This window comes from Crocodylus porosus, unplaced genomic scaffold (genome assembly GCF_001723895.1).
Source record: "Crocodylus porosus isolate Cpor-Errol unplaced genomic scaffold, CroPor_comp1, whole genome shotgun sequence".
NCBI lineage: Eukaryota > Metazoa > Chordata > Crocodylia > Crocodylidae > Crocodylus > Crocodylus porosus.
This window is the reverse complement of record NW_017728948.1, coordinates 3,306,256-3,332,990: the sequence shown is the minus strand read 5'-3', so window position 1 is coordinate 3,332,990 and position 26,735 is coordinate 3,306,256. Positions and strand designations below refer to the sequence as shown.

General features: G+C 47.0%; 1 protein-coding gene across 3 annotated transcripts in view; it reads right to left on the bottom strand.

Moving 5' to 3' along the window:
- Positions 1–26,735, bottom strand: part of SLC4A11 (solute carrier family 4 member 11) — a 217,339-nt gene that overhangs the window by 149,535 nt on the left and 41,069 nt on the right. The gene's annotated exons all lie outside the window — the stretch shown is intronic.

Genomic DNA, 26,735 nt, shown 5'->3' with positions numbered 1-26,735 from the left:
GAAGTTTATTTCCTAAATATGGGGGTTTTTTTTTTTGTTTTGTTTTTTTTTTTTTTAAAATGCTAGGCTCGGTTCACCCCACTCCTCCCTGCCAAGGCTTCATTAAACACTTCCCTCTTTGCTCATGAACAGGGAGATGGGGAAACCGCCTGCGCCGGGGGACCTGGGACACAGCCGCACGCTGTCCCATTCATAGCCATCATGCCACTTCTTTGGGGAGGTGCTTGCGAGGGCAGCGGGTCCGAAACTGCCCCCAGCCCGGGTCCCCTTCCGCTCTCAGCACCAGCCGGGAGAGGCACCTTGGCCGGTCCTTTGTAGTGTCCCAGCTCCGGTTTCTCGCTGAACTCGTTTGGCGATCACCAGGATCCTGGTTGTTTGCAAAAATGGGGGCAGTGTTTGATTTGCACCTCGCCACCGGCCTCTCTCCCTCCCTCCAAGACACTAGATGAGTAACTTCAGGAACGCAGAGAATAAAAGAAGTGGAAACCGACGGCAGATCGGTTTGCACAGTGTGAGCACGGTATTAAAAACAGCACAATAAAAAAAAATTAAAAGATGTGGGAAGGAAATGCAACACTCATCCTCTGAAGGAAAATGAAAGTTGACAGTTGAAAGCCTGGCGGGGGAAGAGATTAAGTCGTCTTAAGTATATTTTGAAGACCAGCAAAGTTTTCACACCATGGGGGAGAGCGAGAGGACCAGCCAGATTTTAGCCCTGGACACATGCACAAAGGAAAAGAAACGCTCACTAAATAGAGCTGATGAAGCTATTACAGTGGACAGAGCCTGGCACGACCTCGTCCTCGGACCGGGCATCTTTCCGGCGCTCCGTTCACTTAAGCGTCGCCGCTGGGAGTCAACATAGTTAGAAGAAAAGCAAGAAATAACCCAGGCTCCAAATTACCTTTGAACTAAGACAGCCACAAAAAACCCATCAGTCTAGCACCTGGCTCCTGCTACCTCAGGGCTCAGAAACCTCAACATCGTGTCCTTACAACAGAGGGGGAAAGAACGATCTGTTCCAAAACACAGACCCGACTGCATTCAGGGGAAAGGGGACGCCAGAAGAAGAAGAAAAAAAAAAGTTGCAAATCTAACAGAGGCAGAAGCAACTGAGGTGTTTGCTTGTCCATTTGTTCTTCAAAAAAAAGAAAAGAAATCTAGGCTTGTGTAACCTCTTCCAGCCCTCGAGAAAAAGCCAGACGCACTCCCCACCCCAAGCCGGCATCCGAGCGGGAACATGGGAAAGACTTGGGTGATCTGGTTTTGATCAGATTATGTTTGGTTTGAGCTGGTGAGCGCATTGAAAGCAATTATTTGTGGTTCTGCTGAAATTTTGCTTATGTTGCATAAGTTAGTGACTGCTGGTTTAATGGCTCAAGATTCGTGGGTTTAATAGTTTAACCTCTTCTGCTAAAGACGGGGATGGCAGCCTCTGTTGGGATTTAAATTTGCACGCACAAACCCTGCCGGCTGATACTAAGAGCCACCAGGAATACGAGAGCACTGCCTCTTGCCTGCTGTCGTTCGAGGCAGGCACAGCCTTGCAGAAACCGGGCCTCGGCGAGGACAAGGCAGGCAGGCATCCATCATTAGAGAAAACTACATATCCTTGCAGTTAACTCATAATTTAGATAAGCATTTTGCCTCCTGGGCCAGCTGTCCACAAGGTACCACGCAGCTCCCTTCAAGGCTCACACGAGGGCTATATGAACCTGACTTCAGTAAATCGAGGATTTAAGATACTTTTGTGACCAGCAGACCATGAACCTGGGTGGTCCATTGGATCCCTCAAAACCCTGCAACCCTCTGGAATCCCCCCACCTGATTTTAATTTAGGCAACCGTCATCCTGGGTGCATGCACACTTACTGAAGTCAACTTAAAATAAAGCCACTTAACTAAACCGACTTAAGTTAAAGGCACAGCAGAGCATACGCACGTACAGCTCCTTGACGTGGCGGCAGCCACCTTGTGAGCCAAGTCGACTTAACTAACGCCACTCGAGATAAATGCAGCACAAGTGAATACGACTCCCAGGTGTGTTTAAGTCAGCTCTGCTCCACATACGTGTGTATGCTCTGACACTTACGGTGACTTAAAGTCAGCTGAACTGGCAGCAAGTTGGCACGTGTGTACACCCCGCAAGTTCCCTCTAGCCTGCTTCGGGACGCTTGCCCTCGGATTTCCTTTCCAGCTTTGACGAGATCTGTGCCACGGGGAAGAGAATTGACGGGGCTTTGCCGAGCGGATCGGCGAAAGGAACAAAAAGACAGAAAAGCAAGAGCAAGTGGCTCAAGGGGGGCAAGCGAGAAGTGGGTCACATGCAATTGTGGGTGATCGACAGTCACCGAAGGGGAAAAAAAGTGGAGCTAAAGGAGGAACCTTGGCTTTGGTTGCAGCAAGATGAAGGAAGACTTGAACAAACCGAGAGAGGCATGAGGCCCTCCCCCCCCCCATCAGAAAACAGGCTGTTTAAATCCATTTTGAAAAAGCTGGGGGCGGGGTGCATAGCTATTCTCCCCTTGGAGCAGCAGCTCATGTCTGTTCAGCCTGAACTGCCCACTGGACTTAAGCTAAAAACTTTTATAGCAGCCAAGTCGAATGGAACAAGGGGGGGTGGGGCATACACATGCATGTGCTCCTCATGGGCATTTAAAAAAAAAAAACTGTTGGAGAGTGACTCTCTCACATGGAGATGCCCGATGTGCACACATGAAAGGCGACTTGAGTGGCTGGAGAAAGATGGAGAAAGAAAGAAAAAGGTGTCCGAGCGACAAAGCCGACTGGTTAGGCGTGCGAGCAGCAGGTAGTCAGCCGAAGAAGTGCAAAAAATGCGAGGCGACGGCAGGGCAGGAAGAGCAAGAGAATGGGGAAAATAGCTGCCCGTTCCTTCCAAGAAGCAAATTAAATTCATGGCTTTCTAACAAGGCAGCCACTGAAAATGTTTTGAGGAAACGGATCCAAGAGGGAATCCGGCATCAGGACAGACGGGCAGCAGAGACGCTGTGTCATTGCCAATCTCAAAGCGCTGTAAAACAAGGAAAAGATGCATTTCAAGCGCTGGATAATATCCTGGTTATCCATCGTTTGCTTTTAGAGATGCTTCTCCTCTTCCCAGGTAGCGCTGCTCCAGGGGAGGGATGGAGGAGAGCTCAGCGCCCGGGAGTGAAGGACTGTGCAGCCCACGCCCACAGCCAGGCTTCTGTAGCACCGGCGGGAGGCGTCCTCAGAAAGGCATCAGCGCCTCGCGAAGGTTAGGTCACTCTCATGCCAATAGTAGTTTTATGCTAAAGCGTCATCAACTCAGCAAGAAAACTCGGCTGTATGGTTACAGGACCAATGTTCACGTGAAGCCGACGTGTTTGAAGACCAAATGGCCAGCACCAACTAACGCAGTACATCCTTGCTGGACCAAAATGGGCAGCGAGGTACTTACCTCGCTCTAGTCCATGGCTGACCAATCCACTGTCGTATTGCATGTTTTTGGCGGAGGGGTTGTGGAGGAGCTGCTCCGAGAACATAATCTGGACGTCCCCCATCGACAGCCGACGGGCTCAGTAAGTGGTGGCAATGGAGCCAGAGGGGGGATTCGTTTGGTAATCCAAAACACTCAATCGGGTCATAGGAGAACAAAATCCTAAGGGGGGGAACCCCCCAAAAAGCAAAGGGTCGGTCAATTCAGACGGACAGCACCAGATCAAAGGTGTGGTAGAGCCGGGAGTGGAGAAACAGGCGCAGAGCTGAAGGAAAAGGAAAGGAGAGAGAGGTTGCGGGGTCAAGGAGGACCACCAAGTTCACCCAGGAAGAGTCAGGGGAAGGAACTGCATGCCGAGTCGGGACGTAAAAAACAGGGAAAACGTTTGTCGAAGTCTCAAGTTCAGAAGAACGGCTTCCTTCAGAGTCCAGTCACGCTGCCTAGATGGCGCGATGCACAAGTAACACGGGTGATGCTTCGACTGCGTCTCCGTAACAATTCTGCCCCAGGCCACGCACAAGAGAGCACGTGCACGAAAAACGGGAAAGTCTGGAAACCTTCTCCTTTCCCTCCCACTCTCCAATACAAACCAAAACAACAAAAAAACCCAGTGTCCGAACCAGGAAGGAAGATGCCACCACCTCAACCGCATGTTTGACTTCGCAGGAAACATGCATTGTTCCTGAAAAACCGAGCGTGCTGGCAACAGTGTTCAGCTTGTAATTGAAGTCAGGCAACAGACTTCAAAATCGTCCCCGTCTAGCACACTATGGTCCGCTGCCAAACCCCCAAAGCTCTCAGGAGCTTACGAAGTCTCCAATAGGATTAATTTAGCCATGTCCAAGGGGAGAGAAAGAGGATTTCTCCCTCCCTCCCCAATCCAGTATCCAGCCCTGTAGGCTACACTTCTCTTCGTAGCAAACAGAAAATCCAGGAGAACCAGGAACCTCTTTAGCAAGCAAGCATCACACATTTCTCCTACTCTAGTGTTGCCCCTTTATTAGTCATAGGAGTAATGCAGCCCTCCTACACACTTGGGTAAGAGGCTTCTAGTGTCTTAATGCCACTAGCACTGGTCTGTTTAAAAGGGGTGTGATGCTGGGGTGTAGCAGCCAAACGTTTGCTGGATCTAACAGGGTTTTCACTGCATGCTTGCACTGGGATGCAGGTTTATTTATTGTCATGGCATCAACTACATTTAGGAGGCAAAGATTTTTTAATTTCTTTTAGGGGGATATCATTTATTGGAATAACTGCACAGCTGGAATAAAAGTTAGACCAGCTTCTGAATGCAAGGCATTCCTCTTCAGGTCCCTACGTTTGTCTTGCAATGAACCAGGTCCAGGGGGTTCCTCCGAGCACAAACGGACTGAGCTCAGATGCCTGTTTCCCTGCTATCCACTATGCAAAGTGCTTGTACTCTGGTATCCATTATGCAAAGTTTCCAGATTCTTGTGTGGGTGAACACTGGCCATTCACATCAGAGAGCAAAGTTTGGAGGCCAGAAGGAAAAAACCCAAACAGCTAGATCTACAGGCTAGATAGGTGTTTTTGAAGCGCTTGCATTCAAGAAGTGCCAGGATGCAAAGCTACAGCAAAACAGTACCACTATTTATCTCGAGGAGAGCTTCAGGGGCAACTAAGTGCACGCACAAACAGGTTCTTAAAAAAGATAAAAAAAATAAAATCTGTCTTATTCTCTTCTAGCAGTATATAAAAGAGAGAGAAGTAGAGCTGGAAGAGACCTCCCTGGGTCCAACCCTCTGCCTGAGGCAGGATCAGCGCTGTCCAAACCATCCCATGAAATTCATTGTCCAACTTACTAGTACAACCACAGTCAACCCTGACAAAACTGCAACTCCTCATATTCCCTGTGCTTTGAATGAGCCCGAGACCAGCTCGAACTCTGTTTCAGAAGGAACGTGGAACGAAACAGGGACGTTTCACCCTAGCAGCATCATACACTGCAACCACGCTGGCGAGGTGCAGTAAAAACAGGCTGCTCAGCAGGGAGAGCAGGCATCGCTTTTGGCAGCAGCCTCTGGATGAGGATTGGGAAACAACCCCTTCCTGGAGCTGTCAACACTGGGTTGCATAAGCAGAGAGCCTGATGCAAGGTGCTTCTACAGTTGAGATGGAAGAGCGATCCCCGCTTGACCTCAGAGCGACGGATTAATAAGATCTGGAAGGCAGGCTCCTGTCCTCACTCATTCCTGATTTGATGGTACAACTACAAGGCTGAGCTTTGGAGCGATGCATGTTAAACCACCTAGCAATCAAGGTCCAGGTCTCCAACACACTTTGCCCTGCAACCACTCACAGCTCTGCACAGTAATGTCTATACGGAGTGACGTGTGGTTCCAAGGTATTTTTGCCCACACCTTTCACAGGCGCAAGCAAGTGCGTCAAGATACAAGGCAGGACTGGATCAGATCCTAAGAATGCGAATGGAGGCAGAGTAATAATAATAATAATAATAATAAAGCGTATAATAATAATGTGTATTATAATTAGAACATATTAATAATAATAATAATAATGAGAGTGCAATAGCAATAATGAGAAAGTTCTTCATCAGACAACAGTTGCAAAGTAGGTAATGTTTTGCTCCTCAGGCTTATGTAACTCTGTAAAGAAAATGCCATTTACCCTAATAGGACAGCGAGTATGAAGAGAAGAGGCAAACATGCTATCCTCAGCCTTACCTGCCATCCTGAGGGGTGGGGTAGTCCAGTCCAGGAAGAGGAAGCTAAGATACTACACTGTGAAGATGAGAAGCAGAAAGAGAAGGATGGGACAAAGCAAGGACCTGAATTTGAACAAAAGCATTTTTTCTTTTCTTTTTTTTTTTTTTTTAAAAACAGTGCAGAGGCCAGTTTGATACTTTAAAAACCAGGCCTAAGGTGAGAGTTTGGCAAGTTTTACCCCATCTTTACATACATGTACTTGCATAGTCAAGGGATGGAGGAGGCAGTTCCAAGAGACTGGTGAATTTAGCTGGTCGCTTTTCCAGTGTTGTCCTCCCCAGCATCTGCCCACTTCTCAGTAGGGCCCAGGACATGGCACATCTAGGAAAGCACCATCCTGCCTCCCCAAGGTGACTGCTAGTTGGCCCTGTATTTGCATCACTGGGAAGAGGCATGGAACCACTTCCAAGATATATGGATGCTGGAGGAAGATAGAGGGCTTCAGCCAAAGCTTGCAAAAGGCCATGCCCAAGGGGACACAGAGGCCTCCCTATGCCCATTGCCCCAGCAAGCAACACTGTACTCGTCACAGGAGAGGTAATCTCAGCCAATGCAACCCCTCGCCCCACCAAGTAATACCACAGCACACAACACACAGGGAAGATCACGGCTGCTTGTGAGGCACGGTGCTACAGCATGTATGATCCACACAGATCCCATTGCCTGCCCCATTGCGCAGGGCGGGACACTTTTGGTGGCGCAGTGTCTGCTGGGGCTGCATTTGCACCCAAAATGTCCTTATCCTTCCCCTCACTCCCTCCACAGCCACTAGAAAGGGTGGCTGAGCCAACCATTTCTAAAGTTGCCAAGAAACAGAATCCCTTACAAACAAGCATCCACATGGCTGGGAAGGAGAGCGTGATGGACTCTAACAGTGCCCGTGACGGTAGCCTTTGTTGTTCGAGCGATCGTCACGAATTCCACTCTGGCAAACAGAAGTTTGTGCCCTGGAGGTGGGAACGAGGAGTCCTACACGCTTGCCGATCACAGGATAGCCCCACCAAGCACTGGCACCCCAACCAGAAGCCCACAGGAAGGAGTACAGGGTAAGTGCACAGATCAGACTTCACACTGCTGCTCAGCAGCATCTCTCAGATGCAGGAATATTACTCAGAAAGCAGCAAAAGGTTGCTCAGGACCCACTGGAACAAGCCCTAATAAGTACACAACACTAATAAAAGAAACAGTGCCATTAAAGAGGTTGTCCCTGATGCCATCCAGGTAGAGGCCATAGTCATGGCTCCACCGCAAAGTGCTGGCCAACAGTTTCATATCACATGTACAGGAGAATATGCATCAAGAGTGGAATCGATGTGGGCACTTAAAGGACTACACTTTTTTTTTTTTTTTGGATGTGCACATACTGGCAAATTAAAAGTACCCAGCTAGAAGCTACTTGGAAGTGCCTAATGCAACCAAAAAGGAGTAATAAGAGGAAGGAGCAATTGCCATCAAGGTTTCATAGGGAATAAATCAGTCCCAACCCACGGGCAGTCCATGCACACGCTCATTTGTTCGTTAGGGTCTCGCATACGAAGTAGTACTCACTGGGCTAGAACTTGATCCGACAGGGATCAGACCTGGCTACAGCCCTTTATGGCGAGCTTCTGCTAACACCACTGAATAAGTGGGTTCGTGGGGAAAACAGAACTAGTAACTGCAGCTCAGTTGCAATAAGAGACAAAAAACACCAAAATCGAGCTGCTTCTGTGCGTTTTTTTGGTTATGTTTTTTGGATTTTTTAAAGGCAACATTTTACAGATGGACTGAAGGCAAATGATTTAGCATACCATTCACCCAAGGAACTCACAGCCATGGGACCCTCTTGTGGTCAGTAGCTAGTGACCAAATTCTTACCCTCCACTACATGGCCATGGCTGGCTTCTGGGCGGTTTTACCTCTGCCCAAAAGCAGTACTTAGCCAAAAAAAAGTTTCAAGAAATGAGGCGAGGTAGTAGAAATAGCAACCTCAGACCATTGCACGAGAACAGGCTTCAACACCAAGTTTTCATACGTGATCTACTAGCCGAGAGCAAATTCTGTTTCTTTAGCTGCGGCATACATAAGGGTTTGGGGTAGTTTAAACCAAAAAACACCTCCTTACGGGCACTTCTGTATTTCACCGATCAAAGCAATGACAAAAAACCACATTGCTAATAAGACAGAGCAAATGGAGAAGCTGTTTTGTTGCATCAGGTGGAGACAGTCATTCAGCAGAGGGTCTATTAAATGCGTGGGTTATTGGCATGATAGCCCAGCGGAGCCACTGTCTATCCTCAGTGTATATTTGAGGGCTTGGATGCTCCTGCTCATTAAAGGTATAACGTATCAACTGGGTTGGAGGATTTCTGAGAAATACTGTGCATCTACCAGTTAGACATTACAGCTCACGTGATAGGGAAAAAAAGTTATTATATTCATAACAATCATTGCGTCACTCTTCCTCTTCCAGAAACAAGACCCTTAAATTATGCTGCTGCTAAGGGAGGGAAGGCAAGTAACCCAACGTGACCAAATTCATTTCAGAAAGGCAAATAAACATGCACCATACAAAACCCCGCATAAGAGGCGCAATCACGCATGGCATGGTTGTATTTTAAAATGTTAATTTTGGCCAATCGGGGTGGCAAAAATCCTTAACCCAGGACAAGTTTACCTGGCTATTTTTTTTTTTGGTGAGCACACTGAATTTAAAACCTCAGTAGTCTACATCTAGTAGTTGGCAATTCGTGCTTTTCTTCTGCAGTTAGCTATGACTCAGACTATGGGAATGTTTTCACTATTGCTGAAGGCAACTTGCTGTAGATAAGGAGTTCGGCGTGGAGCTTGTTTAGCTATTTTAAAACACTATAATGTATTTAGGATTAATAAGCCACGGTCCTTATCCAACATTTGCCGCTGCTGAGCATGTCATGAAGCACAATGTTCATATGGTGGGAGTACATCCAAATGATGTCATGCATCTTTTATGCAAAAGAGCAATTAAAAGCACCATGCAATGGTAAAAGCACCAGCTAACTGGAACACTTAACAGCCTTGAAATCTCAAGACATAAGATTTATTTTGCTTGAGGGAAAAAAAAAAAAAAAAGAAAAGAAAATAAAAAAATTAGAGCCTCCCCCATATTTCCACTATTCACATTTTAAGAACAGTTTCCCATATTTTCAAGCCACTGTCAGATATCAAATTAAAAAGGAGGTAAGAAACTTTACCTGCAACTGTCACAAATATCAGGGAGAGCAGAGAGCCATAGAAAGCCTACGATTCGAAACGGAGAAGAAAGAGAAAAAGCCTGACCAGGAAAGCCATCTCCCCCGAGCGGAGATGCTGGAAGCAGCCGACAGACTCCGGAGCAGATTCACGAGGACTTGCAGAGAAGTGAAGCCGCTCGAGCAGAGACTGACCAGCCCGGCTTCCAGATAGCCTGAATGCACCGACACAAAGAGGAATCACGTGCTGCAATGTGGTTTGGAAGACACTTCACACCTCAGGCTGGTGTCTTTCATCTTGCTTGGCAGACTAACAGCAGCTGACAGTCTGCTCGCAGCAAATGCAAAGGAGAGGCCAAGTAACGAACTTAGAAAGTGCTCGGTGCACGACTTCGAAGCCTCACAATGGTGCACTAACCGATACACCACGTTGGGTTGTGTTAGTAGCTCTGGCATTTTCTCAACTTGGGCTGAAAAAGTCTGTTCTTTGAAAGCTTCTTTTTTATATTAGTGCATTTATGATGAGAATGGGGGTTGCACTGCTGTGGTGCACTGGATTTCTGGCTTAAATGGTTTACTTTTGTACATGCCATGCAAGTATTGCATATTTTCATAGCGGGGTCTCCAATATATGGAAAAAAAATTTGGATACAATAGAAAAACAGGCCTGAAGAAGCTGCTGGAACAGCCAACCTGAAGTTGCAGTCTGTATTTCTGTTGCACTTCTTGAGTTGGTCAAAAATCAGACCTACCCAAAGCACCTTGTCAGCCCATGCCAACATGGCTACAACCTACCCCCCTGTATTTCAAACCCAACATTTTACTTCAAATCTGTGCCGTATCAAAAGGGCCCAATTCACCCTTCAAGATCACGGGAGCCCGCTGTTCCAGCAGATCCTATCAACTACAAGGACTGTGGCAGCCCATTAAGGCAGCACCTCACCCAATATGCATCAAGGTATCGCTTCAAAAAGGTCTACGGCTTTGCCCAAATGCATCCCATCTGACGTGTAATAACAGCAGGAGTTAGACAGCCAAGTGAAGTAACTGCATGCATTTATTTCACGCAGCGGGCAGCTCATCGGGTGCCATCAAAGCCACTCTTCCCCTTGTGGGGGGGAGGGAGTGGGATTTGCCTCCTGCCTTTATAGGAAACCAAGTTCCCTGGAGCAACAAATGTAGGAATTGCGACCAGACTGAAACGTATGGGGGCCCCTTTAAGCAGAGCCGTAGGGGACATTCAACCCAACAGCTTAGATTTACCTACGCAGCTCAAAAACGTAGCACCACTCTATAATGGTGGCCAGGGAATGGATTAATACAGACAGCAATTTTCACCACTTGCCGCCGTAGATGCTACGCGGCTGGAAGCCGTCAAAATCATTCACTTCGCTAGCGTGAGCAACGGCATCTCCAGTGAAGGCCTGCCCTTGAATATCTACCTTCAGCACATCCCTAGCTTGAGCCACAGCAATAATAGTCCCAGTTTTTGCGCATCCTCCGCTCCAATTCCCGGGCTACACCACTCAATAGGGACGCTTAAGCTTTCATCGTTATTGAGGCTTCATGACTACCCGCCGAGTCTCTCCCTCCGGGCCGCATCATACCATCGAAATGGAGACAATAAAAAAAGTGGCGAGTTCTCCTTAATGAGAAGTGGTATTATACGTTATAAGCACTTAAGAGTTAGGGCCCCTGACAGGACTGGGCTGCCTTGCTTTATTTATATAGTCCTGGGAGATCAAGTAGCAGACAGGACTCATCAGCGAGCACGTTGTTTATAGCAAGTTATAGTATGCAGCTGTAACCACCGCTAGACCATAAACACTGAAAGGAACTATTAACATCAAGTTCAATATCACTTATTGTGTCGTCCACATCCCATCCTGGAAAACAACCGCTTTACTGTGCAAGCTAAAGGCAACCGAAATCTTTTGATGTGAACTATTGCTACTGCCACCACCACCAAACCTATTAAATAGCATTTGTGCATCAAAGCTGTTTTAGACCAGTATGGTTCCTATTGCCGGGAGCACTGGATGTCAAAAAAAAAAAAAAAAAAAAAAAAAAAAAAGGTCACATTAGAAGGAGGTTAAGTAGGAGGGCAAGCGAAGTTTGTATGAAAACAAGGCTGTGACCTTCTGATGTCTGTGAGCTCACCCGTTTCTCTGGGCAAAGCGCTGGTGGAGCCACAAGGCTGGGTGCGTAGGAAGCACGGGTATTTGCAATGCTTCTCAGCAAATGCTTGTACTTGGCTTCAGATACTTAATGCAAAGTGGTCACACCCAGGGCAACGCAGGGTAAAAACAAAATGACTAAGGGGCCCACTTTTCAGCTTCAGCCATCTGTGTGCTGGGTGTCGCTTGTTTTAAGCCAGAATATACCTTTTGTTTGGCCCATGCCAAGCTACCACAAGCAGTTACAGCTGCAATTCCTGCTCCACATCAGTATTTAATCACTTCCCTCAAAACAGCCTTTAAAACTTCAAAAGTGCGTGGTTCATGGCAGAGAAAGGAATTGCCATTATTTCACATACAATCTGGTGAATCGCATCAAAGAGAGATACTGGCCTCACAAATAGCGCCAGTCACATTTACAAAATCCTTAATGCTCTTTTATCTCTAGCCGCTCCCTTGGCCAAGGGTTGACGAACTTTGCAAGTTAGCAGAGATCAAGCTGCTGCGCTTTTTCGCCTCTCAAAATGAGCAAGTTCGAGGCATCTGGACACGCCTGCTCCTCTTGCACCTGCTGTTGGGGGTGAGGGCCTGCGCCAAGGCAACTGAACGCATAGCAATGTTGCTGGTAGTGCTGGAGCGATGCTGTAGTCATGATGGTCCAGGAAAGGTGCGGGAGACAAGGATTCTTGTAGGTGATGCATCTTTTAAAGGTAGACACCTGCATGATTGAGAGAGACTGAAGCTTGCAAAAGCAGTGCATCCTTCTTCAGGAACTCATGGCATTCAAAAGCTTGTTAAAGTTTAAAGGAAGTTTAAGTTTAAGAAAGAGCCTCGTCTCCCGTAGAATAGTAGTGATATGTTTAAAGCATCTCAAGGAGCAAGGGTCTCAAGTTGCAGCAAGGGAAGTTTAGGTTAGCTATTAGGAAGCATTTTCTCACTAGGAGAGCAGCAAAACACTGGAGCAGGTTACCCAGAGAGGTGGTGGCATCTCTCCTTGGAGGTGTTTAAGACTCGGCTCAACAAAGCCTTGGCTGGGATGATCTAGTTGGAGATGGGCCTGCTTTGAGCAGGCGGTTGAGCTAGGTCCCTTCTGCCCTTAAAATTTTCCACAATATGGTCTCCTGGTGCTGCAATAGATTCAAAGCCCCACAGGCCAGGCAGGTGTCCCCTTCAAAGCTTTCTTTGCAAAGTAGAATCACTTTTTATTTCCCAATAATGTGCAGTATGCAAATACAGCGCTGCTAATAAGTAACAGGACAAGTAAAGGCAATGACTTTGCCCCTTTCTGCGGGCGGCTGTAGCTGCTGTTCTCCATTTGGCCCTCGTTAGCCGCTGTCTGTACAAGAAGTGGTGCAAGATAAGGACAGTAGTACTTGGGTGATGGTGACATCTGGTCTACTATCTTGGCTGGTATATAGCTGGATGCAGGATGAGCCAGAAAAAAAGATCACCTGCAAGATTTGGGGGAAAAAAAAGTCAGTCTAGAATGAGCCTCGTAATCCAAGGAGGTCGTGCAAGCAGTGAATCTGCTCCGAAACCAGATCTGAGGAAGAGGGCCCTGCACCCAACTATGGAGGAAGGCAAAAGCCCCCCTCCCCACAGTCTGTACCAAATCTGACTACTGGGTAAAATTCCTGCCCGACCCCAAACCTGGCCAGTCTGAGCATGAGTGGAGGGGCAAGACCCCCTAGCCAGGAACACTAGAAGCACTAAAAGTTCAAGCGGTTCCTGAAAGCTCTGGGGGAAAAATCATTTGGTCAAAGATGAGGAGAGTGTATTCACCCTGGTAATGAGAAGAGGGGAGAGAGGATAAGTCCTTGGCTTGTCTTATTGCTTACGGCTGATCTTCATTAAATTTCCTCATCAGCTGCATCAGAAGATGCAGCCACATATGCGCAAGTGTTTAGTTTCGAGACAGACACAGCGCGGGTCTTCAGAGCCATGTCAAAGAGAAAGCCAAGGTCTTCCTCCTTCCTTAAGTCCTTCATAAAAAACTCTTCCTAGAAGACCAACACAAGGCATGGGGATTTTGTAGGGTTCTCCGACCAGGAAAAAAAATAAAAATTCACCCCAGTATCTAGCAACATGGAAGAGCAGGTCCTATATAGTCAAGAGGGCTCTGTATTTGGGCCTTGCCCTGACATACAGCAGCAAGAATAACCCAGACTACTCCCAGAGACAAAAGGAGGCTAAGTGGGCCATGGTCCAGTGCACAGCTCTGCTGGGGAACACTTTTGGGAGCTTGGCAGGAGCAGGCATTGATGTAAAAGTTTCATAAGCACAAAGTTTATTCCCCATGATCCAGGTTATACTGCAACTGCAAGAGCACGCGTGGTCGCCCAAAGATGAGTGAGGCTCAGAGAACGAGGGAGCAAAGAAGGGATATGACGGGGAGGGATCGAGTGGAGTCTAAGGAAGGACCGGGAGGAACTGTAGCGGCACAAAGACTACTTGTTTTGAAGCAGGTTGCTGTGCTGTTTGGGACACTGGCACTTTGACACTCCCTCTGATGGAGAAGACACGCCACTTCACGGGAGCTGGCCAAAAAGAAAGACCTTTGCAGCCGGGAGAGGGGTGGGGGGATGCTATTAAATTGCCAGAAAAGGCAAGAACAAAGAGAAGCCAGGATCTCAAAGCCTGGAGCTTGGTCCTTGTGAAGTCACTGCAGGACTCCTTCAGGAAAAAGGACAACAAGTAAGACTTCTTGGGGGGGTCTTCTGCTTAAAAAGCCATGTGGATCCCAAAACTCTCCTAGAACCCAACGAGGCATCATTGAGATTCCCCCCCACCACACACTGGGCAATCCTGGGAGTTAGCAGAGTCTCTTGAAGAAAGTTTTGATGAGAAGAAAGCATGGAAGAGAGGTTGAATGACTCTGCTCTGGGATAGCCCCTTACATCCAAATTAGATGACTTGCAGAGAATTAGGCAACTGTGACGGGCATAAATCTCTCACAACCTGAGCCTGCACAAGGCTGAAGCCATCTCCTAGACACCATCAGTTCCCTGGCATTTCCTATTGTTCCAGCTCTGGGCAAGCACCAATTCTGAGCTTGGACTTGCAGTGTCGAAGCATCACTGCCTCCAGAAGTCAAGCTTCACAGGTCATAGCCCCACGTTTTCCAGGGCTGGTTTTGACTCCTACTGTGGCCAGAGCCCAGACTTTTTGCAGGAATAATGCTTGATAAATGTTAAGAAGCCAAGCTATATTCCAGCAAAGATCCACACTTCATCTATACAATTAGAGTAGCTTAGCACAAAGTCTTTCACATGATTTATATATGTTTGGTATTAAGATATCCACCGTGAAGCAAAGAAGTTGAAAGGAAAGATTGCAATTAAAAGACTGCACAGGTTACAATTCAGATAAGAGAGCCATGCACACTATTTTTCCTAGTTTTAGAAACTTTGGGAGGTGTCCAGAAAAACAACTGGACTAAGTGTATTTTATTTTGAAAAGATCAAGTACGTGGACTCTTACATCCATGGGCACACACAGCTATAGGAGGACTCAGCCCCTTGATTACCACGTTAATTAGCACCATTTTAAAATTACATTACTTAACTTAATGTTGTATAATCAAAAACATTTCATCAGTGCTTGTGATTTTGGGTGCTTTGGGGTCAAGAAGAATTTTGGCAAACTGGAGAAGATCCAGAAAACAGACAATTCAAAGGATTAAGGTTTTGGAGGAAGACAGCAAAAGGTCCGTCAGCATAAGATGAGAGCCAACATTACGGAAAGGGAAAGAATTGTTTAGGGTAATTGGCAGAGGAAACTAGAAATAATGGAGTGGAACTGAACAAGGTAATTTCGTCTGAATAGCAGGAAAAAAAGTCCTTGATTAAGTCAATTAGGTCATGAATTAAGCTTCCCCCCTCTAAATAAGTGTTATTCAAAACAGAGCTGGAAAAACCCACAGAAAAGTTAACGGTCTTGTAGTGAGCATGTATTGTTGAGGTATCGTACCGGAAAAAACAAAGGGTCTCTTATCTCCTGATTCAGTGGCTCAATGCCCATTCTATGCCAAGAGGTTCCTCATTCAATTATTGCACAAATAATCTGTATGAGACACGCAACACACATGGACCTGCAGATGTGTGCAATCCTAGTCTAAGGATAGAAGCCCTTGAATACATATGCACCACTTTTTGTCCATTTCTGTGTTCGGAGACCTCTTCCCCAAGGAGAGGCAGACTTAGACCCTCCGCCCTTGATGTTCACACATACTCTACTACCTATACTGGCAGTCCTCAACTTACAACGTTTTGAGTTATAAACATTTTAAGTGCAAAATGTTGTAAGTTGACACCACGTTTCAACTTTCTGACCTCAGTTTTGACTTTACAACGCTTGATCTGATGTGATGCCACTGCAGCGAACAAGTTTGCTGCGTCACCCTGGAGAACATCTGTCTAAGCTTCCTTGGACACTTTCTTTAAGAAAGCAGACAAGACTCCAGAAAAACCTACAGCCAAGACTCCTTCAAAAAGTCCAACCAAAAGCCCTTCAAAAAAAAGTTACGATGTTTCGACTTAAGACGCGGTTTTCAGGAACCAATTGTGCCGCAAGTCTGAGGACCGCTTGTATGTCTAACTGCATGAACGACGCTCTTCTGAAGTTCACGGCTTTATGGATCCAAACGAGTTCTCAGGTGGTAGATTTCTTGCGACGTATGGACTTTACTGCCGAGTCCAACTTGCAAGCCCAAATACTTAGCACCCCAATATTTAAATACTTTAATATTTAAGCACTTCAATATTTAAAGAGAAACCCAGCGACACTGTTCGGTGTTCTTTTTCCTCCAAGAGGTTCGAAAACCACGCTCAGCTCTCAAGAAACAAAAGCTGTACGTAGCACGTTCGAGTAATGCCTGTTGTGATCATTTCTTTTGTTAGGATTAACTTCAGGTTTGGAGTTGACTCAAACCTGGCACATCAATAGTCTCAAGCGGAAAGTTGGTTGGTAGCTTGAAACCATTTAAAAGTTTACTTAAAATCCAAAAGGGAAGAAAAAAGCACCACCAGGAGACAGACCAATTGGTATGTTCATTCTTCAGCCTCTGTTACAGTGTTCTGTGCCCTTCATCTTGGTGCTAAATCCTCCACCTTTTTTGGGCTAACCAGGAAGTGTCGAGAGGGGTTCTTACAGTGAACAGAGGTGTAACAAGGGGAAAGCCCTCAAGAGTCAGTCTTAAGGGTCCTCCATGCAAAGAGGGTCAACCTTAGATCAGGTGTCCTGCTGTTCCCACGATTCTCCTTGCACAGCTTAGGCACCGGGGAACGACTCCCGACAGAGGTTTAAGCTGTAGGGATTAGGAAGAAGCCGACCGAGAGAGAGTGAGATGCAGACGAAGAGCCTGGGTCTAAAGCTAGATTGGACTAGGTGACTTCCCAAGGTCCCTTCCAGCCCTATTTTCCTCCGATTCTATGAAAGGACCCTGGAGGAAGGATCCTTTGCTTTAGGCGTTTCATTATTTTTGCTTCGTTCCAACTTTTGCACCATGTCAAGAGTTAACTGTGCCTGGTTTAGAAGGGGGTTTATTTATTTTATTTTTTTTCCTGAAATTTGTTCATTCTTGTAAAATGGTTGTGAAGTTCCAAAATCCTTGAACTGTAAACCCAAGTACCCAGAAGTCTGAAGCTCTTGGAGACAGAGCGCTTAAACCATATAAACAAAGAAAATGTTTTTTCGTCATAGCATAATCTTAGCTCTGATCCAGGAATGCTTTTTAGATGGGTCTACGGTTATCCAACTTCTTTCCAGGGATGCTGTTAAAATGGGATGCTTCAATAAATACATTTATGGTAGCAAGGAACACAACACCATCTCTACGCACATGGCCCACTATTTCAGGGTGATCAATGGGTGCCATTAATACGTGCATGGTAGTTTGTTTCCTGCCTCCCTCCTCCAGAAAGGCTTTCTGTTACCCAAACACCAGGGCAGAGATACTAGTGCTTTCTGCATTTCCTTCCACTTCTCACCAGTCTGGCATACGGCCGGATGAAGATAACTGTCCATTTGACGGAGCCATGCTGAAAACCTTAATTTCACCACCTGAATTGGACATAAAGAGCTCATTAGGAGTCCAAAAAAAAAGTGTTCACTACCACAAGTATCTACACGTCTCAGTTTGATTTCCACCACCCTTTACAAGAGTCCTACCAAAAAAGAGCTGATGGAGGTAAAGTGCCCCACCCCCCAACACCCAAAATGAAGGGGCAAAAGGAGACCAAGAGGTTTTCATTCATGGTAAAGATGTCTCGATGCACCAAGAACATTGAGGCAGATAAGGTTTGCTTAATAAAGCACAGATGACGAGGGGACTTCCGATGCGTTAGCCCACAGAGCATCAGCGGATTTCCTTGGATCCGTTTGGAGAAATATGAAACTTCAACTTAAAGACACTTTGCCCTTAATACTCCAAGCCCATTATAAAGTCTATTATCCTTTTTGCACGAGAATAGACATGGTCCTATGAAAAGGGTCCATTCCCTATCCCTAAACCAAGGAAAAACTGCGCTTACATTCCTCGTGTGTGCTGATGGTTCATAGCCATTTTGAGACCTCACTGGTAGCTATGGGATGACCTTGCACATGTGAATGAAAAAGAAAATTTTGCCCTTACTAGAATGACTTGCATCAGGTGCAGCTGTAGATGAAGCAGCAGATGCTCACGAGAAAAAACCATGGACATGCAGGATCCTAAACATATCACATGGCTAGATATGGGCCTTGGACTTCCACATTCACTGGAGAAGCCGAAGTATTACTTTGAGAACAGGGGCAAAGCATTTAAAATCTTGGACTATTAAGGCCAAGTCTACATAGTTTGGAGAGGGTCTGGCCTGGTCTCCTGGTTAGCCACAAATAAGCCAAGAGCTGTTGCTTTTGCAGGCGTCTGATACTAATCCAGGAAAAAAAGCTCTAGCACAGGTACCCATGTGAGGATGAAGGAACCTTATATGGAAGATAGCACGGTGCTAAACAGTTCTTGCCACCTTCCTCCCCTCCATAGCATCTGGCTTCAAGACAGCCAGTTTCATCTGGGCACTGACCTCATTTCATGAGCAAGCTATGCACGTGGCGGTTGGGCTTGAAGCATAAGGAGTCACACAGACACAGCGAGGCATCTCAGTGCCCGAGAGCACGTTGAAAGGAGAGTCTGACAAAGGAGGCAGGATACAGCCCTGAGGCCTCCAAGATCCCACAAGACAGGTTTCTCTTGCACAAACCCTGCTTGTTGCACTTCTGCTGCTCCAAGCGAGAAGCAGAGGTGCAACAAGCAGGGTTTGGGCAACCAGAGGGGGAAAAGGTGGGGGCAGGAGGTAGAGGGGAGAGGAAGTCATAGCTACCTTGGGACTCGAAAAACAGCCCCCCAGCTGCCCTAGTATGGTCTACGTGCCAAAAGGCGTTGCTCTTATAGCAACTTTTGCAGCTGTGCTGCATACTCCAGGGGGCAGGGGGTTGCTATCCAGGTGCCCCTCCCAAGATGGCACTTGGGGGATGTGCCCCGCTCATGCAGCTCAAGTGATGCTACACGCTGGGGAGTAGGAGATGTGGGCCAAGCATCTTTGTCCAGAATACGCACATCTCCCAAGCATTTTAAAACACCAGGACACGCTGATCCTCAGGAAATATCCTGTCTAGACAAACCAAACACCTCTCTGCCACCTCTTGCCAGCAAGTCCAGTGGAGCCAATAAGCATTCGTGTACCCCAAGCCCCATAACAGGCTCTCTTCTTCCACCGCTCCAAAGAGGATGACCATCTCAGAGGTCTCCGTATAGCTACAGAACTTCACATCCAAGCCCCGCTACAGACACCTGCCAAAGGCCGTCCCCGCAGTGACCCAACTTATAAAAGTGGGTTATTGGGACTGGGCAGGACATTGGCCACATCACACCAAGTACTGCTGGCTCCTCAAATGGCACACCCAGAAGCCTTATGGTCTGTGAGGCTCAGGGTCTTGGCACATGCTACACTTAGGACGTCTTGCAGTTAGATTGTAGGAAACGGCGGGCAGACTCACATAGTAATGTTTACTAGGATCCAAACAACACACATCCTAAGTGCCGGGGCCCTCGAAGGAACAAACAGCCGTCACACCAACTGGAGTGCCTTGATCGTACTACCTCTGTGCAGCAGTCCGACAGCAGCTCAACACGTATAAATGAGATGCTCCTCACCAGAAAAAGCCCAACTTTGCTATGTTACAAGGGCACTTAGCACATATTTCAGCATTTGGACACACAAATACTAGAGTTTTAAAGTTAGACAAACATGTCCCGAGTGCAACATGCTACGAGGACCTTGGGGAGACCTCTCCTCCTTAGATTTGTCAAAAAGGACCATGGCAAGAAGCAGCAGCTAATTGTGTAGGGAAGAGAAACGAGCCATTCAGACATCCTCACGTGTCAGGAGGCCGCAGGAAGCTGCAGCCGGTTATATCCGAGTGATTTCCATCCATGGGCTACAACAACGCGGCAGATTAACGAGGCGTATCCCTGCACCTCTGTCCCAAATGGGCAGACTGGAGACTTGTCAACAGGATAGTTGCTCCCTTCCAAAACTGGACTCATAACTCAGGAGCAACAGAGCTCTGTAAGGAAGAAATAAGGGCCTGTGGTCGTTTATTTACTCTCAAGACACAAGGAGTTAGTATTCAGTGCCAAGAAGTAAAAGCCTGAAGATAAACAATGTGCTTCAGTACAAATGCCGACCTGATCCTTATAGGGGTTTAGGTTGTAGCCGTGTTGGTCAAAAGATGATCCTTAGGATTTCACTGTTAGCTACCTACCAGAGTAGCCCAGAGGGACCCATCTACTGATGGCAAACCAGTAAGCCAACTTCCACTGGCTCACAGTTAAGTCCTCCTTCTCAACTCACCTGTATCATTGTAATGGCCACGCTTTGAACTGTTAGAGCCAAAATGTTTAGCTAGGGTTTTTAAAAAGGCATCACACACAGTCTTAATGCTTACACATTTTTCAGTGCTTGAGAAGCTGCCGTGCATCAGTGCAGTTGAAAGCATTTCCTTAAACAAAAATACCTTTTCTGCTGGACTGCTTCCTTGCCTCTTCAGTCCCCGACCTCTCAAGTGCATAATACCAATCACGACCAGCCCTACCAGCTAGCATAGGCTTGGTCAACACCTTCACCTGCAACATACTTGCAAGAGGCTGGACACCTTCAAGTCAGCCGGCCCTGACGATCTGCACCCCAGGGTACTCGAGGAGCCGGCGAGCATCATAGATCCGTGCCAGGGGCTGGGCTTCGAGCACTTCTGGCGCTCTGGTGTAGTGCCCGAGGATTGGAAGGCGGCCAATGTTGTGCCCATCTTCAAGAAAGGGAGGAAAGTGGATCCTATGACCCCAGCTGATATTCTGCCCTTGGAGCAGGGGGCTGGACTCGACGATCTTCTGTGGTCCCTTCCAGCTCTAATGGCTCTATGAAATACTTCCCCGGGTTCATCTTCACTGAAGAGTTGGCCAGTGTGTCTAGCGCTCAGCTCTGAGCACCTGGGTTGGCTTAGCCTAAATGCAAGTATTGTCACCTAGCATTCATACCCCTTGCTATTTCTGTGCTTGCTTTTCATGCCTAAGGGAGACTTACTGGATCTACTGAGAGAAGAGACCTCAGTCCTTCAGGACTTGGTCACCGCCTGCTTTTCTAATACACCCTGCCATACAGGGGGCTTGGGCTCTCTTTAGTAGAGAGCAGGCATGTTCCAATGCAAGCCTAACTCCTTAAACCAGACAAGTTAGGCCATACTTAAGTCACCTCCCAAACCCAAATTTATGATGCAGCCAAGATGCTGTGCTAATGCTAATGGAAAAGCAGAGTCCTGGCTTTGCAAATCGAAGTCAAGGGACACAAAGAACTGGCTTGTCAGAAAGCTTTGGAGAATGTCAAAAGGTTGATTGTGCTCTGAATAAGTTCATAAGGGCAATGAACTAACCAAACTCCAGAAACCAGAAATCAATTTAAATATGGTATTCCTCATGCAAGCCAGTGTGAAGGAGATGCCTGCCCTTCCTCTCTTGCCGGGACTCCTGGAACAAAGGGAATTTTGCCGTTTTAACGTTACAACCCATAGGGTAAAGCACGGGCATACATCCTCACAACCCACTCGCAGGCATTTCTGTAATCCAGAAGTCCTGCACATGCTTTAGAGAAAATGTTAGGTCATTACACAAACTCCTCAAAAATCTGCAGATGGTTCTCTGACCTGGAAGACTGCGACACCGATCTTTTACAAGGTCTTGGTAGGTTTGGCACATGGATTCAGAAGCAAAATGCAGAAGTTTAGTGCAACTGCGTGTCAGGCAATACACCTGGGTAGAAAGAGCACTCAAGCCAAGTAGTGAAACCAATTAACGGTATAGAGGATAGTGGCAGAGCCACCATTTAAAGTCACACAAGGCACAGCTACATGAGACTTTTACCGTGGAGCTGCCTAATTAGCTCCACAGTAAAAAAGTCTCTGCATCTCCACATGCAGCCACAGTAAACTAAAGACTCGGCCGTAGGATAGCACTTGCATTTATGCTAAACACAAGTACTAAATGACTATCCTTAATGTTGTATTTACAAGTACCATCCTACTGTGGAGCTATTTACTGTGCAGCAATGCACATATAGACACCGACGGGGATGGCTGGGGCAGGAGGGAACTATAGAGGGAGGGGCTGCCTGCGAGTTACGCCCACACTGAAGCACCCTTGTGCCCCAGTCAGCCCCGCTGCAGCACGCTGAGCCGAGGCAGAGTTGCCTTGGGCTGGCAAATTGACCCCCGAGGCCCCTGCCAGCTGGAGCTGCTCATACCCAGCTCAGCGTCCTGTGCGCACACGTAAACGTGGCACCCGGGAGCCATAAACCCCAGCATGATCTGAGCTGGAGTTTACTGCTTTGAACTGCATGTGTAGATGCACCCACAGCACACTGAAGCAGTAGATGAAACACCAGCTGGTATTCAACTGACCACACATCCTCACATTGCATTTACCATCCTTTTTATAGAAGTCTCTGCTTGCACCAAGTTTCAAATCCGTTAAACCTGCCTGTGCACCTGCAAGTGGACATGAGACTCACTCCTTTGCTTTTCAACTCGTTTTTTTCTTCCCATTTAATGGAGTGGTTTAATAAAGAATTACAGCAGGCCACTGGGATTGCCCTGATGGGGCACGAGCTCTAGGCCCCTGGTCTTGACAGATGAGGAAGACAAGGAATTCTTATAACCTGCAATAGCTGTAGTTTATTTCTTGCCAGCCTCCCCACAGCCCGCTCCAAAATTGAGTCATTTATGACTGTCAATATCCCCAGTGGAGGAGAATTCACAGGCTGTATTAAGTCCCCCCGCAAAAAATACTACGCTAGCTTTGGCACCAGAACCAAAAGTCTGAAGATGAGCTGTATAAGCAGCCAAAGATCTGTAGCAAGTAAAAACATGCAAGCTACTCTTAGAGATGTGCAGCATCTCAGTTAAGGGCCCAAATATGGACTTACATCATTAGACTCTGTGCTAGCTTTGCGTCCAGAGCGTCCCTAACACACAATGGACTTTAAGCAAAGGGGATTGATCTCCCGAATGATCGTTGTACAAGCTAGTAGAATAGGAGACTCCGGTGCTTCTCCTGCTACCGGCAGCAGCTCCCGGTCCTTTCCCCATGCTTCGTGCAGCAATAAACTTGGGTAGGAGAGACCGCAAATGATAGCCACCACCTCTGTGCTGAGGAGGGCGTCCTCCAAGTTTCACTGGGGAGAGGAGAAGGCAACAGCAGCCAGTACCTTACCTGTCCAGCATCAGAAACTTTCAGGCTGGAGTAGAAGCATAAACCAGAGCCAATTTCCAAAGGCATTTTCCCCAGCAGAGAGGGTGGAAGGAACAGTAGCTTCTCTAAAAAGACACTTCATTGTGCCAACCATATTTCCCTAATTGCTGTATTACAGCCACGGCAGACAACAGCCTGTACACCACTGACCCAGATGCTAAAAGAATGAGTCGGTCACAAGATGACAAGCTGGGGATTTCACCTCAAGAAGAGGGAGAGAGAAAAATCACTTCTGTAGGCAGCTGTATGTTTGAACAGTTTAAGACCTTAAAGGCAAGCTATAAAACTACATTAAAAGATTAAGATCCCTTCAGAAGGGGATTCCCTTTTGCCTCCAACTTAAAAAAAGGTATAGCAACCAGCAGTTTTTCAAAAACTTACTACAATGCCACTGAAAAGCATTCTAAAATATTGCCTCTAAATCAAATAATTGTATATCAGTTGCATATATGCAATTATTATGAGCAACTTTCTAGGCTATGTTCTTACCTTCCCAAAGAAGCACTCTCCCCCCGCCCCCCAACCCACACACACACACACACACACACACACACACACACAGAGCAGGGAATAGTTTTCATTCTGCTTTCATAAGCAATTTGTTTTAATGCAACAATGTTTTAATGAACACGAGCCTGCAATGCGATGCTGCGGCTAGTAAAGCGACCAAAATGCTGGCGTGCATCCATAGATGCTTCTCGAGCAAATCCCGGGACGTCATTCTCCCCTTGTACTCGGCCTTGGTGAGGCCGCAGCTGGAGTACTGCGTCCAGTTTTGGGCTCCACAATTCAAAAAGGATGTGGAGAAGCTTGAGAGAGTCCAGAGGAGAGCCACGCGCATGATCAGAGGTCAGGAAAACAGATCTTACGATGACAGGCTGAGAGCCATGGGACTCTTTAGCCTGGAAAAGCGCAGGCTCAGGGGTGACCTGATGGCCACCTACAAGTTTCTCAGGGGTGACCACCAGGATCTGGGGGAACGTCTGTTCACCAGAGCGCCCCAAGGGATGATGAGGTCGAACGGTCACAAACTCCTGCAAGACCGTTTCAGGCTGGACATAAGGAAGAATTTCTTTACTGTCCGAGCCCCCAGGGTCTGGAACAGTCTGCCAGTGGAGGTGGTTCAAGCACCTGCATTGAACACCTTCAAGTGTAAATTGGATGCTTATCTTGCTGGGATCCTGTGACCCCAGCTGACTTCCTGCCCTTTGGGCAGGGGGCTGGACTCGATGATCTCCCAAGGTCCCTTCCAGCCCTGATGTCTATGAAATCTATGAAACAATGCAATAGCAAGCAGCAAAAGAGTACATAATACAATATTCACCACTTTGCAATCCAAGTCCTCCAAGGATACATATTTGTGTTACGAATTTCTCTCGCAGTAAGTTGAATGGGAATGCTTAACATCCACTATAAAAGGAAAAAAGCTCTCCACCTCTCCGTTTAACATTAATGCAAATATTAAATACACAGCCCAGAAGCTTTGAGCTCTTGACAGTGGAGCCAAAATAAATTTATTCTCCTCCCAGAAAAGCTAGGGAATCAAGGGACAGGAAGCGGTTTTCAAAAAAAAAAAAAAAAAGTTTTTCTGAACAAATATTTCTACTACTCTTAAGCATTTAGTTGTAGGCCACTGACAAGTGAGCAGATGCAGCTCACATGGTAAAAGCTGGTAAGAGTGCGAGATGATATTTCAAATGGCGGAAGAACAAAGTAACGTGGAAGTCCGACATGATTATTAAAGACCTAGTTCTCCTATGCAACTGCACGTTGTGTCCTTCTGCCTCCTCCTTCCCTTCCCTAGTAGTCGTCACAGCCACTCGGTACCATCTCTACAGTTTGGGTCCATGGATAGAGAGGTAGTTAGTTGTCCATGTTAGTCTTTAAAGGTCCTGCCATGCCTTCTGCCCGACTTCAGGCTAACTTGTTCAGAAAAATAAAAGCCTATAAAAGCTTATTTCATTAGATTCTACAAAAAGTAACTTAAGAAAATTTAAAGATCATCTCATTCAGAAAGGCATAATGTGCCAGCCTGCCCTGCCTTCTACACCCAGATCAAGAATAGTCTGGAGGCCTCCAACTAAAATGTACTGTTATGGGTACCTTCCAAAACAGACTGATCCAAAGAAAATGGCTTCCCATTTCTTTGAAAAGCAGATTGCCAAGTGGCACAAAGTTTCATAGATTTCAAAGCCCCAAGTATTCGGGTTTTTGGGGGTCCAATTTCTTATCATCAGATTTTAGTAGGTAATCTCTGACATGGACAATGGCAAAATGTCTTTTTGGATAGTTATACCAGAATTCATGAACTGATAACTCCCCAGAAGCACGAGGACAGCGTTCTGCAGAGAGCTGCCCCCCAGCACAAGTGCTAGCCAAGTCTTTTCTTTAATTTATTTTTGTACTTAAGGTAATTTTTTTCTATTGTTCTTGTGGGTACAGCATACATACACCACTAGAGCTGGGAAAAATTTTCCAAATTGATTTAAACCCCTTTTCAAAAGAAAACATGTACATTCAGGTCAAACTGAAACGTGTGGCGATTTCAAATTATTTTAGCTGAAAAGGTAAAAGCTCCAAAAATTTCAACACATTATTTCAGCTCAGGAACGTTTCATAGATGTTGGGGTCAGAAGGGACCTCAGTAGGCCATTGAGTCTAACCCCCTGCCCTGGGCAGAAAAGAGCACTGGGGTCAAAACAGGTTAGCAGAGGTCATTGCGGGACCCCTGGCACGGCCGTACGAGCACTCATGGTGCTCTGGTGTGGGGCCAGAGGACTGGAAGAGGGCCAACATGGTCCCCATCTTCAAAAAGGGGAGGAAGGAGGACACAGGAAATTATAGGCCAGTTAGTCTTACCTCAATCCTGGGTAAGATTTTTGAAAGAGTTATCCTGACGCATGTCCACGAGGGGTCAGCAGGGGAGAACATGCTTAGGGGCAACCAACACGGGTTCATTCGAGGCAGGTCCTGTCAGACCAACCTGGAGGCCTTCTATGACCAGGTCACCACATCCTTAGACGCAGGGGGAGCAGTGGACATCGTCTTCCTGCACTTTCAGAAGGCCTTCGACACTGTCTCCCACCCCATTCTCATTAAGAAACTGGGGGCTGCGGTGTCGACACCCGCACAGCCAGACGTGTCGCCAACTGGCCGGAGGGCCAGACCCAGAGGGCGGTGGTGGACGGGTCATGTCCAACCTGGAGGGACGTGGGCAGTGGGGTCCCCCAGGGCTCGGTCCTCGGGCCCGCACTGTTCAACATCTTCATCATGAGGGGTAAAAAGCACC